Raw genomic sequence first — 15,483 nt, 5'->3', positions numbered from 1 at the left:
GGAAGCGTCCTCACCCCCCCAAACCTCATGGAGGAGTTGCGCCACGTAGGTCATGATGTCGTTCCCCTCCGCCCCGATAGGGACTCCCCGGATACGGAGGTTGTTCCGGCGACTCCGGGTCTCCAAGTCCTCCTGTTTGACTTGTAACTCTATGTTTTGTTCTTCCAACGCTGCCAGGCGCTGCCACAGTTGCTCCTGGTCTTCTGTACGTGTGTCCACCGTTTTCTCTAGTCCATCCACTCGATCTCCCAGCTCAGTGACTTCCTTCCGAAGTTCCCGCACGCAAGAGTGCACCTCAGATCGTAGGGAACCAATCTCCATTTTGAGTTCGGACATGAAGGAGGTCATAAATGGCTCGGTCACTGGCATAGAGTCCCCAGTGGCCTGCAGTGGCCCCTCAGCTGGCGCCGATGCTCCTGCTTTGCCCCACATTGCCACCACCGAATTGTACTCAGAGGCCGTCGCCTGGTCGGCCTTGCCCCCTTTGGAGCGTGTCATATCGCCAGTTCCGGTGCGACTGCTCTGCAGCCAGACTGCACACTCCGCACCCACCAGGAGCTGCGTGCCCAGGATGGACCCCAACCCAGCCCCCGTTTCCGCAAAGTCCAGTGAGCAATAAACTAGGGGCCAGCACTCCAAACACCGGGTAGGGCCTCAAGATGGCAGCACAGGCACCCCGGGTATGCTGAAAAGCAGAATGGCGGGGAAAATGCACTCTCAGCTTCGCTGCCCACATCTCGCCGGATATCACTGTGTCCAGCAGCCCCTCATCCCAGAGGGCGTATTCCAGTGTCCACTCACCCTCCGGGCAGCAATGCAGAATAAGGCAGATTATGGGGGGCCAAGCAGCACCTCCGGACCGCTGTCCCAAAATCGCGGCCGATGGCACCCCTACCCTGCTTTCTCCCCCGTCGTCTCACAGTGGCCAGTCAGCAGCTCTGGTTTCCCACTACTCGCCACAAGGCCCCACAGGGCAAGCTGCAACAGGGCCCCCCAAGAGAATCACCAGCAGCTGATTCGGCATCTCTCCTCTGCCTTAGTAGGTGTGCCCTGGATTTCCCCTCCTTCAATCTAGGCAGTGGGGTGTGTCTCCCAGGCCCCGTGAGCACCAGAGCAAGCCACCCAGTGTCCCCAGTCCGCCTCCCCTAGCAGCCCCAGAATGGAGCCAAGCACTCCCGGCGCGACATATCCCCCTCCCCGACACCCAGAAGCAAAGTCACCGCAGGTAGCACAGGCAGCAGGAGTCCCCCAGATGCAGCAGCGCATAAATGCCAATGTCTTAGGGCCACTCAACAGAGGATCAAAACGGAGGGGGTGCGCTTGTCTCACTTCACCCCTGGCTGGCCGCTCCCACTCTCAGCCACGCCGCCCCCAGCTCGCAAGTTCCAGAGGGCAATGTCCACTTACCCTCTTCTCATCCAGCCAGGGCGGTGTAGGGCACAGACCAACGCTGCGCTGTTGCTATTCACCTAGTATCTCGAGGCCGCCCCGTACAGAATCCTCAAGATGGCAGCCGATACTTGTAATGTGGGGTTCTTCCCCCCGTTGACCTCCAGCAGCCGGGTAGCAGCAGCCTCCCGCAGATTCTCTCCGAGCCCCCCCGGCAGTGGTGCAGGGGAGGGCGGGAGACCCAGATGCAAAACAGGTCCCCAGGGGCAGCAGCACGCAGAGTCCGATCATTAAAACGGTGACGCTCTCCTGCAGTTCCCTCGAGGGCCCACCACCTGCATCCAGGGGTCAGCGCCCCCAGCTGCGCTGCACCTGATGGAGGCCCCAAAAGCCCTGCAGTGCCGTGAGTGTAGGCTAGACAACGTGGTGTAGGCTGCAGGCCTCCGTAGCGTTGGGGCGAGACGCCCAGAGCCCGCGGGGTTGACGATCACAAAATGGCGGCACTCTCACCCTGAGCCGGGCGCCCCCCTCGCAAACACCCAGCTGCTGCCTCGTAGCCGTTGTTCACTCAGTCTCCCTTCCCCCCCCCAGATAGTGTCACGGGGTGCAGAGGCCTCGAGCCTGTAACAAACTTCCCGGATGCAGCAGCGCACAATGTCCAGAGCCCCTGGGCTGCCCAGTGCAACAGTCTCTTGAATGGCGGGGGGACACTCGTACTGCCTTGCCGCTCTCTTATGGCCCCCCCGTCCGCGCTGTACCTGGTGTGGGCCCAGTACTTCCGCAGTGTAATGGGCGCCGATAGACCCACCGGGGGCCTGTGCTGCAAAGTTCTGCCGTGTGGGAACCGCAGGGTGGGCCCTTCCAGGCCGCCGCACGTCTAGGCCGCTCCTCCATCTCTTCCGGCCGCCAGGGCGCAGGACCCGCCGGAATGATCCTCGGGTCGCCGTCTGCCAGTCTGCCTCAGTCTCCTCCAGGCGCTTATTGGCCTCAGCCCTGCCACTCTCGCCTCCGCTGCTCGATATGGACCCCTATGAGCCAGGGTCCCGACGCTTCGCTTGGGCGCAGCGGGGGCCTCCTCTTAGGCCCCCACAAAGGGACAGCTCTCTCCCCCCGGCCGCCCGTCCCCAGTCGCTCGCCGTACCTCCGAGCTGCAACGAGCAAGGTTCAGCTCATTCACCGGTCTCCCAGGCCTCTTCAACCGATGCTCAGAGCAGGGGCGGCCGCGGCCGCGTCACGGCGTACGCCACAGGGGAGGCCCCACCAGGCCTGTCAGCCGTCCCCCGCCTCTCCTCTCACCCATCCCCCACCTCTTCCAGCACGGGCTCCGCCGCCGCATTAGTCTAAGCCCCCGCTGTCGGTCTGAAAGCTGTAGTCGGAGCCAGACCTTCAGGGGAGTCAGCGATCTCGACTTTCAGGGATCCCAAGGGGTCTGCAGAGCGCGGGGTGGGCTCCTCCAGAGGGCTCACAAAATGGTGGACCTTCCCTCTGGACCTCCAACTTTCTTCCGTCTTCTGCCTGAAAGACTGCCGTCAAACGACTTACAGCCCCCCCGCAGGTGTCTCGAATCGCAGTGGTCAACTTCCACCCCTGGGGCTGCGGTTGCAGCACCCCGGCTCCGCTATAATTGCTAATGTAGGTAGCGGACCGCAGGAGCTCCCCAGAGACACGTCTCACCACATCGCTGCCGAGACCACGCCCCCATTTAGTGTATTTTTAAGAGGTGAGTCTTCAACTCTTTCTTAAATTGGAGAAGTGTTGGGGTAGTCCTGATGAATCCGGTGATGTTGTTCCAGATCCTGGGAGCCTAGATGGAAAAGGTCTGTTTTGGTTTTTCCTTTTTACACTTCTTAGTTGGGAGTCTGATGGTGTCCTGGCTGGGGGAGTGCAAAGATTCACCATAGATGGCAAGCTTGTCTGGAAGATCAGTGAGGGTGCTGGTCGGGAAAGCTTTGTGAATGATGCAGCTGGTTTTAAAAGTAGTGAAGGCTGGCAAGGGGAGCCACTAGAATTCCATCATGATGGGGTTGATGGGATCATATTTCTTCAGGCCCTGGAAGAGACATGCAACAGCAAGTAGGATGCCCCAGAGGGTTCACGGCTGGGAGGCCATGGAACATAGCATTACCACCATCCAGTTTAAGGGGCTCAATACTAAGACGGACAGAAGCCTATCCATGCTGGTGGTGGAAAAAGTTAATTTTCCCACTCCAGTTGCGGTCATCGCGAGCACCAAATTACAATGGTTCAACAGAGGCCATTTACCACCGGCTGCGGTCTGTCAGGCTCCGCACATTTTTTGTGTACGCAAGGGTGGCAGACGGAGCCAATAGAGCTGAAACACGTTCCGTCCGCCAACCAGATTACGATGTTGCAAACAGCCGTTCCCACCTCCGCGTAAAAACCACCACGTTGCGGATGGCGGAAACACAACAAGGGAGAGGAAAATCTGATACAGTACCCATCTAAACCACCGGAGTCGCCATGGATCCTGCGCTACAGGCCTTCCCGCTGCTCTACCTGCTCAACTTCGGCAGAGAGGACGCCGCCGTGCTCAACAGCAAAGCTACGTACCAATCATCTCCACGCATGTTATGTTAGTTATGTTAGTATGAATTTGTAGAGCGCACGTTCACCCCGGGGTTTCTTGGCGCTGTGTACCGCTGGGGAACCCGTCCTGGCTTTCCCTGTGAGATGGTCCCTATTGGGCATCCCCAAGGTGAAGCCAGGCATCCCCGGCAGTGAGGGGGCCGTTGTGGAGATTAAGCAAGCTATTGCCCCGAGTTGCAGTGTGGGACCCATGGTTAGAGAGGCACCGAGGCGAGATTTATCGAGCCCGCTGACATTGGTTCCGTACGCATGCAACTCCTGAACAACCACAACTCCCAGCAAGCGTGGTGTGACCACGATGAATGTGGCAACCTGCCAAATGCAAAGTGCGAGGCCCACCCAATTCTCATGAGTGACCCTCGGTGCCCCAGAAGGCAATATGAGCCAATGTCGAGCCCCGCAGTTGCAGTGCGCGCACAACACAATATCAAAAAATATACGTCACCTAAGGCTCATATTGGCTGATGGCTCATTCGCATAGTGAGTGCCACACCGTGGCGGCCTGGAAGCTAGTGCAGCAATACTGCAACATTCAATAGGGGCCAATGCATGTCATCACTGTGGATGCCAGCTACAGCGCATGCAAACACATTCTGCATTTGCATTGTCACCATGCGATTTGCATCCTACATCACAACTCATTCGCCTAAAGTGATTGGTGCACCCCGTGTGTAATTAGGGTGACCAACTGGCATGTGTGCAAATTCAGGACTGTAAGTGTAAAAAATTCCGGACAAAGGATCAAAATTCCTGACAAAAGTTCAGGACAGAAGGTCAAAATTCAGGACAAAACTTCGGGACAAAAGGTAAGTTTTACAGACACATCAGAGGAAGTTACGCGATAGTATAAAAGAACGTAAATAGACAACCAATAAAGTACAAGTCAAAATAAGTTTAATATTAGGTTGAGACAATTGTGCACTTCACGTTTTTTTTGGTATGTATGCAGCTTTGAGCAACTGTGCAGGTCTTTTTGTGGAATTTCATATGATAATAATCTGTTCATATGGTATCTTCACTGGGTTGCCCAGTCTGATATTTTGTTTACAACTCATGGTCCTGAGCAGGCATGCTTGGTGAGGGAAGTGGTCAGGAAGATCTGCTCGGGAGGACTTTTTGACTAGAATCTCATATCTGAGTGCCATTGTGAGATATAAAGGGGCATGCATAGGTGAACTAAAGAGAGGATTGCTGTGATGAACACACTATAGGGAACGCATTATGGGTGTTTCAGCAAGTGGAACAGAAAATATGGAATCTGACTTTGCTTATGGGGGCTTAGCAGAGAGTTGCACATGCTGACGGAAGTCACAAAGTTGCTTTTCCCTGCAGCTATCTTAAAAAATGCACTGTAAATACACCATTACATACTTTATTTTTGATGCCTTGCCCATTGCTACAAACACAATATACATCTTAAGCACAGCTATTGGCACTACGAGGCTCTCCCTAAAATCTTACAACTAAAAGAAGACATGCAAACATTTACAATTACTAGTATAACATTCAAGTAGCTGTTGGGTGTCACTCAAAATGTCATTTATTAATTCGTTCATCCATCATTCAGTCTTTCACCATTCATTCTGTCCTTCCATCTGTGTGCCCATCCATATCCAAACCTTTTCAACCATTTGCACACCTATCCATCATCTATCCTTCCATCAATCATTTCACTCACCCATCCATCCATCCATCCATCCATCCATCCACCCTTTCACCCAAGCCATCTTTCACTCATCCATCCACTCTTCTAACCATCCATCCATTCACTCATCCATCCAATCATTTATCCTTTCACCCATCCTTTCACTTAATTATCCATCCACCCATTCACTCATACGTCCACCCATTCACCCTTTCACTCATCCATCCATCCTTTCTTCCAGCTCTCCACCCTCCCTTTCACTCATGTATGCATTCAATCACTCATCCATCGTTACATTCTTCTTTTCATTCATCCACGCACCCATTCGCCCATCTATTCTGTCAATCATTCATCCATGCTATCATTCATCCATCCTCCCTTTCTCTCTCCATTGCCCTTTCACTTAGCCACCCATCCTTCAACCACCCATCCAGTTGCAGACAGAAGAGGCCCATCAAGAACTCCACCCACACTGTAGTTCCTAAAGCAAGGGGTGGTGTGGTGTGTGGGAGGGTTCACTATGCCCCTGCACATTGGCAATCTGAAAACTTGGAAGTCATGTGTCATGCATGATGCACAGTGCCAGGATGTGAGGTGACTGTGACATGGTGTTGTTTCTAGGGCTTTAAGTGGGATACAAAAACTTGGGGTCTCTCCAAGGGGCGTGTGTGATGTAATTAAGGGTGCTGCTTAAAACACATCATCTTAAAATATATGCTGAGCATAATGTGCCCGACTGGTATTTTGCTGTTCCTATAATTGCATCCAGTAACATTAGACATACAACAATAGGACTATTGGCTCTGTCAATAGATACTAATTGCATAGAATATATAAAAAAGCAAAAACTAGGCCTTTGTTTTATATAATAATAAAAATGCTTCAGCCCTGAAATGATGAGACTGGGTAAGATGTTTGTTTGGTACATTTTTTGTACATTTTTTCCATCTAACCCTAACAGAATGCCCTGCCCAAGACCACAGTAGGAGGAGGCCACCACATGCTATAAGACCCTAAACTGGCCCATTGTCATTCTGTATGTGGCAATCAGCAGCAGACAGAATGACAATGTGCGGTTGGGGCTGCTCTTGTGCTGGCACGATGAGTGCGAGGCTCCCTATCTGGGAGCTGAGCCCTCTCGCAGAGAACAGCTCTGTTCCCTTCAAGGCCCAAAATTACTGTCAAATGGCGTCCATAAAAAGGATCCTCACGGACAACGGATGTGAGGTCCAAATTACGGACGGTCCGTGAAATTTACGGACGGCTGGGCACCCTATGTGTAATGTTGTGGGGCACAAGGCCCCCATGCATATAAACTAACCACACAGACACTGCACCTGTGTGGGAGAACTGGCCCAGGGCATGTGCGTCTGGCCCCCTTTGTTGGCAGGGTCACATGTCCAGTGACACCTGTGGGGTAAACAGCCCTCTGGGAGTGGCTGGTACATCAGAACAACTTGAACAGTGATCAGCTGGTCACTACTAGGGGTGGGTGGACATCTCCGTTCCGCCCAAGGAATGTGCGGAGATATGCCCTTGCGCAAACAAGGTGGAAATTTGCGGCAAATCTCCGCACATTCGGGGGGGGCGGAACGGAAGTTGGCCGCCCGCCTCCCGCCCGCCTTATTAAATTATATTTAAAGTCTAAAATGAAACTTAAATTAAACTTACCTTAATGCGCCGCAAACTTCCCCATCACGGCTTCATCTTGGAAACTGCGCATGCATGGGAGCCTGCGCATGCGCAGTCCTGGCGAGGCCTTTAAATATAAACTAATAAGGCGGGCAGGGGGCGGGAGGCGGGCGGGAAGCGGGCGGCGGGCTCGCGTAACGGAAATATCGCAGAGAGGCATGGAGATTGGTTCAATCTCCGGGGGTCTCCGCGATAGTCCCTTCCCTGATTTCTGCCCACCCCTAGTCACTACACTGTGAAGGTATGAGAGAGTTTGACCTTAGAGTCGAGCCTTCACACACATGGTATGTCCAAGAAAGGAGAGTGAAGTTACATACATTGTCATGCCTCGTGGGCAGCATGGACTGAAATGAGGGAAGGAGTCAAAAAGGACAAAGGTCTCTCGCACTGTACCAATGCTGTATAATGAAATATCCAACCTGTGAACCTCACCTGTATATTCCTTGACATCTGCCTGATGTCTCTTGGCCAGGGGTCATCTTGTGAAGGGCCAGTGATGTAGGCAGACAATTAGAGGTGTCCATTGTCTGCAAATCAGACATACTTGTAATCCCTAGCACTTCCAACATACGTACTGGCATAGCATGCAGTGTGCTAGCTGACATTGTGACATTGGATGTAAATGTTCTCACACACGTCATAGGAGTGCACATGTGGAACAAACAAACATCGATCTGACCAACATTATCGGTCATTGGCAGCCATGTGGGCATGTGTGCACAATCCATGTGCATTTGTGCCTCATTCAGGTGAACATTACAATGTCTGTTATCCAAAATCCCCACACACTCATGCAGGACTGACCTCACAATGTTTACATGTGTCTGTCCCCCGTGCTATATATCCATGTTGCGTTGTCAAGATGACACTCACTGCCCTCAATCCGTAATGTTGTTGTGAATACGGGGACCAAAGCTTGCCATCGTGCAGTGACAGCAGCAACATACAACTCAGCACTGATGCTGTGCCATCTAACCACAGGGCAGCTCATCTTTGATGTAGCAGTGTACCATATGCCACACACATCGACTTCTTTGGATGTTGTAGTGTCAGTATGTCGAGTGAGTGAAGAAAAACGTCTGAATGCAGGTCACTTGTGCATTTCATGTGACCGTGAGTCCTTCTCAATGTTGTGGTTGTGTGAGTCTCTGGGTAAGCTGTGCACTACATGTCATCTATAACTCATCTCATGCGTCTGTCTGTACCCTGACATACGTAGGAGTAGACCACCCATCTTGTGACCTGGCCTCGACCTGGCGATGATGGAGGACATTGAAATCATCCAGAAATTCCGTTTGGATCACACAATACACTACAAAACCTATGTGTCCTGTTGGAGCCCCATTTGAAGCCCAAAAGAATATATCCGGCTGCATTGTCTGCCACAGTGAAGGAGATGGCTGCACTGCATTTCTTTGCTACTGGGTCTTTCCAGTACACTGTGGCCAGCACCGGTGGGATATCACAGCCCATGTTCAGCATGGTATTGCATGACGTCCTTTCAGGATTGATGCTATACAAGGACAGACATGTCTTCTACCTGAGGACAGATGAATTGGCAGCTGTGAAGAGGGAGTTCTATGACCTGGGAGGCATTCCAAATGTTGTGAGAGCCATTGATGGTACCCACATTGCCCTCGTTTCACCTTAGCCAACTGAACACATCTATAGGAACCGCACACACTACCACTCCATCAACGTGCAAGCGGAATTCCAGGCGGATCAGATCATTCCACACGTGTGTGCAAAGTATCCTGGGTCGGCACATGACTGCTACATCTTGCGGAACAGCACCATGCCCCAATTGATGTCCAATCTGAGCCCCAAGCTAGCTTGGCTTGTTGGTGAGTGGGCTGTGTAAATGACTGTGATGTATGTGTGACATGCTGCTTTCCTCACATATTCAGATTACACTGTTTGCCTCACAACTAGGTGACTCAGGGTATCCCAATCATCAGTGGTTGCTGACCCTACTGCTAATCCAACAACGTCGGGGGAAGTCCAATACAGTGATGCACATAGGAGGACACGACGTGTGTTGGAGCGCACTTTTGGACTGCTGAAGTCAAGATTTAGGCACCTGGACAATGCTGGTGGTGCACTTATGTACTCACCACAGAAGGTATGCCAGAGGGTAGTCGCATGCTGCATGTTACACAACCTTGCCATGCGCTAAAAGATCCCCCAGATTCTGGACGACAATGAACAGCGCCATCACCCCGCTACAAACACACAAATGCCCAGTGACAATGACAGTGGTGAGGAAGAAGGCCTTGATCAGCATTAACAGCTCATTGTCAACTACTTCCGTTCAGTGTAAGTTAACAATGAGCGACTATGACTGTGTCTTTGTGCCTTGCTGTTGTCTCACAAACTTTGAGCATTGTTGCAGAGGTTTTGTACACATACAGGACTATGCGCAGGATTAGAGAACTTGGACATGCAGGGACTGAGCACCCTGAAGCACAGGACACAATTGCTATACTGCCTCACTTGCTCCCCCCTTCACTCAGAGGTATTCAAGTGCCTGTACACAAGTAGATAAGTTGAAGACAAGAAACGGTTTGAAATCTGCAGTTTTTAATACAGTGTCAAAACCTGCAACATGCACGCCACAACTAGTTGAGAATGCATGTGTACCATACCATTTACTATAGTGCCATATCCATTTAACATGATGTCACATCAATAATCCCTCTGGATGAAGACCCAAAAGCATATCCCCCACCCCTTGCAGGAAGGAGTTGTATGGGATATCCCTGGTCTATGGGCTTTGTCAACAGACCCCATTCCTCACTCTATACCTGGTGAAATGTAACTAACCTTTGCTTTGTCGCTCTCATCACTGGATGGATCACTCTCCAAGTGTGGGGCACGCCTTCCCATGACATCTAAAAGGCATCCGTGTCCTCTAGCAGCTGTGAGGCTTTGTTGAGTCGGGGTGCTGGGTCCAGACCAGAACAGAATGATAAGGGACAATGTTCTCCGACCATGGACAGAATGTTCAGACAGTACTCCTGGACGGCGCAGAGGACAAGCTCTGCAGACACTTCTCATGTGGCAGATATATACTAAGGTACTTGCAAAACAACTACACCATGCAATATTTGTATGCAACAGCTGCATAATGTAAGCCGGGCTAATGCTAGTCGACGGTCAATTGACAGCCCCCCCTTGCTCAGGTCTGTGGTACCAAGCGAAACAGATCGTAGAGGTCAGCATAGTCAAAGCCAATGCAGACAGGGCTAAAGTCAGGGAGCTGAATGACAATTCATGTCAGGAGGCGTAAAAAAAGGCAAAAGAATATTGAATTAGTCACCGACACTTCCTGTTGCTGTTAAGTAGTTACGAATCCAAGAAGGCACAGGCAGCTTCGAAGGCAATTCGTTCCAAAAGACGATCCAAATCATCTTCAGCAAAAAGGACCGCCATCCAATCCAGCAGTATGAAGGAACAGATGTGCTCCTCATACCACAAGGCTGAAAGGATCATCCCATGGCAACCTGGGATAGGTTCAATGTAGGCATGGCACAGGAGCCATTGCGCAAACGCACAGGCGCAGCTGTCAGCCTGTCTGACACATTGAAAGGCATCCCCTAAACGTGTATCACCGAAGCAGTCCTGGTCATTGACCAACAAAGGACTCACCCACAGCTCATGATCCAGGGCAGCAAGGGATGTATTGGAAAGGCAGACATCCAAGGCCAAGTGAAAGGGGCATCTGCGACATGAGAACACAGGTTGCACGCAGGTGAAATAGGCATAGCGAATGTTAGCCTATAACTGATGCGTAGCTCAGCTAATAGGACACATCCAAAGAGAAGCTGCATGTGGTCATGGTACAGTTGCAACTGACTGGGGTTGGCCTGGACAACTGGACGGTCAGACACGTGAGAGCAATCTCAGAACCAGAGCTCAGCTGTACAGCTGAAGTAATGTTCTGAAACTGCTGCATGCTGTATGAAAATTGGAGGAATGACACCCGGTAGTACTCCAGAAATAGCATGAAACGAAGGGACAAGGCCAGAGCCAACAAGTTTGAAAAAAAGTGTGCAATGATTTTCAGTATCAGAAACTACCAAGTTTGTGTGTCAGTTTCCTGAGAAAAAAGATGGGAGTGCTGTGTTCAGCAGTGACTGAATCGCGCAGGTCGGTCATGACACATGGATTTCGAAGGTCTCCGGGCTGATGTGGGAGCGACTACTTGTCTCAACAGAAGCCCATTGTGCCTGCACACTTATTGAAGTATGCTTTCACTGTGGGAATGTGAGGCCACAAATGAATATCCACAATCACATATAGGGGAGTGAGAAGAACATTGATACAGCAAGGAATACATTGTGCAACAGTTCCTATATACGTGATGCCTGCCCTGTGACCGCCATTACAGGTAAGGGGTAACCCGTTACAAGTTTGTGGACCTGGGTAGCATTCTATATAGAAAAACAATGTTCCTCAAACCAAACATTTACAATACAAAACTAAATCTCAAAATCTTAATTTGTGAGCAAAAATTACATTTGTGCTCCTCATGAGTAGTAGTACTTCACTATAGGAATGCATGAAAAGATGTGCAGAGATATGGGTATCATATGTAACAAGGTCAAATTTATTTACATCATTCGATTTTAATCAATATACATTTGATGGTTGCTCCAGGGGGGAACGTGCAAAGAAAGTAGTGCTCGAAAAGAAGTGAGTGGGGGAATTTATTCCCAAGGTGAAGAAAATAGTAAAAAAGTTGGGGTTTATTGGGTGAGATTGATCAAGCGTATCAATCTTAGTGTCCTGTCCCAATGCTATTTTACAGGGTCTAATCACAGATTGTAATCATCAATATATAGTTGTCGACGTTTCGACTCGACTTGTGGCCTGTGGGATGTTTAAACCTTGCCAGCGAGTCTTCTTCAGGACGGGATGCGTGGGTAATGCAAGGGGCAACCAACCCTTGGTTGAATATACCTTATTTGGTGGGGGAAAAGATGCTATCAGAGCAGAGTTCAAGATATTGCATCCTATAAGAAATAGCACATCCTAATATCATGCAGTTTTTAAGGCTTACCCGCTCTATACTCAGTACACGGATGATGCCGTATTCTTTGGCTCAATTGTAGGGAGACGGAAGCCCAGCCGGGGTCAATCCGGTAATCCAACTTAATTGAATACTTTCTGAAAAGACAATAACCTCTGTGTAAGTTGTGCTCATTGAGGAGAAGATAACTTCGGTTGTTACATAGATTTAGCAAGGGTATGTTGTCAGGGACTGGTTTTCATGTGGGTAAACATGCATAAATCACACATGTCACATGAAAAGCCCTGTACCCCAGTACTTGAGTGTGTGAATGCGACAATGTCACCATCGTCCACATGACAGGATGTGTTGTGATACTGGCTTGTGGGCACACTGCTAAGGATTTCATTGTTCTGCTCTATGTGATCTGTGACAACATCCGTCATGTCCAGGTTGATGTTGTTAGGGGGATGGGAGCACATTGCTTCACCTCCCAGCACAGTTCATCCCTTAGCATTCGGATAAATGAAGTTCAGTCATGATGTTTACTTGTCATGGGACTGAAGAGTTTCACCTGAGTTTGACAGGGAGAGGCACAGAAACCCGAATGGATTGTGGCTGCTCCCTCAGCAAACACCGATCACAATGTATCTAACCTCCACCGATGTACGATGATAACGCGACACACATGTGTCTAGGGATTGACAGCACTGACCTGCATCCAGCCGTGGTGACTTATTTTCATGGAAAGACAAGTAAGCATTTCAACTGCAGTGGATTTACTAGGATGCTGAGGGGTGAACTGTGCTGGGAGGTGAAGTTGTGTGCTCCCATCCCCCTTCTGCCCATGTTGATGGTGTTGTCCTGTGTTAACTGGTATGCATCTTGTACAGTGTTGCCTAGTGTAGTGCTTTTTCTGTATTGCCATAATATGTCAAATCACTGTCTTTTCCTTGTGTTGTTCCAGGTTCCTCTACTCTGTCAATGGATTGTCGCATTCACGTCTCATGATACATTGTAATGTGAGTTGACATGCTACTTACTATGATAAATAATTTCGTCTTGACACAAAGGCATACAGGTGTGATTTGTGTTTATTTGTCAATGAGTGACAGGTGAGGGTTGAAGTTGAAAGTAATGGTACATGGATAGTTCGGGTAGAGCACACAATGGTGGGATTCCACAGTACATCAGTACACCCCCATCATTGTGGCAATGTGTGATCGGATTTACAAAGAAGTCAATGCTCGGTGTGACACTGGTGACATCAACGTTGGCTCAGAGAACTGGTACGGCACAGTGCTTTGCCACGTGATCCTCCCTGGGACTTTTTTGGACCCCACCTAAGCTGTTTGGCCTGGGGAGAACCTGCTGCCTACTCTGAGGTGTCCGAGGATTCGTTGTGATGTGACTCACCCGTCCCTGTGGCCGCTGCTGAGGTGTTGTGACTATCATCCGGCTAGCCATGGGGGGTGGCCAGCTGTTTGTGCTGCATGCATGTCCTCAGGACTCCCACAAGCTGGCCCATGTACTCAGCAATTTGTACCAAACGAGCGTCCATGGACCTCTACAGCAGGTGGAGTTCACGCAGTTCGTCAAGGACATGGCCTATTTGTCACTGGTTCTGCTGGTATGCAACAAGGACAGTTTGCACGGAGGCCTGAGCCTCTATCTCATTGTCATCCTGTGACTGACCCCCAGTTGTCCTCCCACTTGCCCTGCTTCCATGGACCTGTGGCGGCACCTGTCACTGCCGCCCCACACTGTCCCCAGCATCCCGAGGCTGCCTGGTAGTGTTGACTAGAATTGGCACAGGGACAGTCTTGGAGGAAACTGTGGTAATGGCGGAGGTGGCTGCCACACAGGTCGGTGCTGCAGGGGTCAGCTTTGTTGTCACAGCTGTTGTGGGAGTGGTGGGGACAGTGAGGGCTGGAGACTGCGCTTGTCTGGGCACGCCAGAGGGGCCAGGTCGGTTCCTCATCCGTAAAAACCAGGGAGTCTGAATCCGAGGGTTCAGCTTTTTGGGTGGGAGACTGGCTGGGGTCATCCATGGCATGGGCGCCTGCTGTTGCTGGTGAGTCACCTGTTGAACAGAGGTTGAATTGTCAGCATGTTCAATACACGTCACAACTTTGATGTTCATATTTGGCACATTTCGATTGAGACAACATGACTTTTCATCTTGGCATTACTTGTCATTCAAGTTTGTCAGTAGTGGAACATGATGTGGAGGTAAATACATTGCTCTTCAGCAATGTGACATGGCTGTAGCAACAATTTCATATGTACAGATATTGTATTTCCAAGTACATGTACTCTGGTACCAACTTGTTGATCATCCACTTCTGTTCATGTTAGGATATTTGTGACTTTGCTATGACTGTTTGTCTACTATGTCGCTACTTCCTGATTTCTGTTGTGCTTTTTGTCCTGTCCCCTTGTGGTTTGTGATGTTTAACTGAGTCTTCATGCATGTGTTGTGTTGATGTGAGTCTTTATGCTTTGGAATAATGGTACTTGCACATTGGGTTTTGGCCACTGTGTTCTTGGGTTTTGCTTTGCAGTTACATGTGACTTCATCAATGACATTGTGATTCATGTGAACTCTCAATGGTATTTTCTAGAAGCAAACATTTTATTGTGCGGCAAACTCCATACACAGCCCAGCTGCCTACATCGATTCGCCGACAGAGCGTAAAAGAGCAACAGTTAAACACAGCATTCGGACCTACAACCCGGAGGGCGGTCCTGCGCAATAAAGTCCATGAACAGTCCCCACCGGCATAGCCAAGTCCGCAGTTTTCAAAAGTAAGAACATCTGCCAAAACAAAGAAAGAGAACCCAAGAACAAACCCCCCGCCCCCCTCCCACCCTCCTCCCCTAGGAAGCCCCCCACAACCCCCCATCTCCCCTCCCAACTCCGCATCCACCATCAGCCCATGCCCCTATCTCACTCACAACGATCCAACTCAGCCAGACCCACCCTAGAATCCAGGAATTCAGGTCCCTGGGACAGCCCCCCTTGGATCCAAAGGAATAAGCTGAAGGACCTGCAAATACTTTGGGCACGTAATTTCTCTGAATTCTTTAGATAAAAGACTCAAGAACGGAGCCCACAGGGTGGCATATTCAGACCCTC

General features: G+C 50.3%; 1 long non-coding RNA gene across 1 annotated transcript in view; it reads left to right on the top strand.

The window, feature by feature from the left end:
* The window catches only part of LOC144819968 (uncharacterized), a 105,933-nt gene that overhangs the window by 5,758 nt on the left and 84,692 nt on the right, over positions 1–15,483 (top strand). Inside the window, exon 2 of the long non-coding RNA XR_013607646.1 lies at positions 13,312–13,366. This is a non-coding gene — a long non-coding RNA (uncharacterized LOC144819968). The remainder of the gene's footprint in view (positions 1–13,311; positions 13,367–15,483) is intronic.

Source organism: Lissotriton helveticus, chromosome 2_1, assembly GCF_964261635.1.
Source record: "Lissotriton helveticus chromosome 2_1, aLisHel1.1, whole genome shotgun sequence".
NCBI lineage: Eukaryota > Metazoa > Chordata > Amphibia > Caudata > Salamandridae > Lissotriton > Lissotriton helveticus.
Note: the sequence above shows the minus strand (reverse complement) of the source record. Positions and strands in the feature narration are given on the sequence as shown.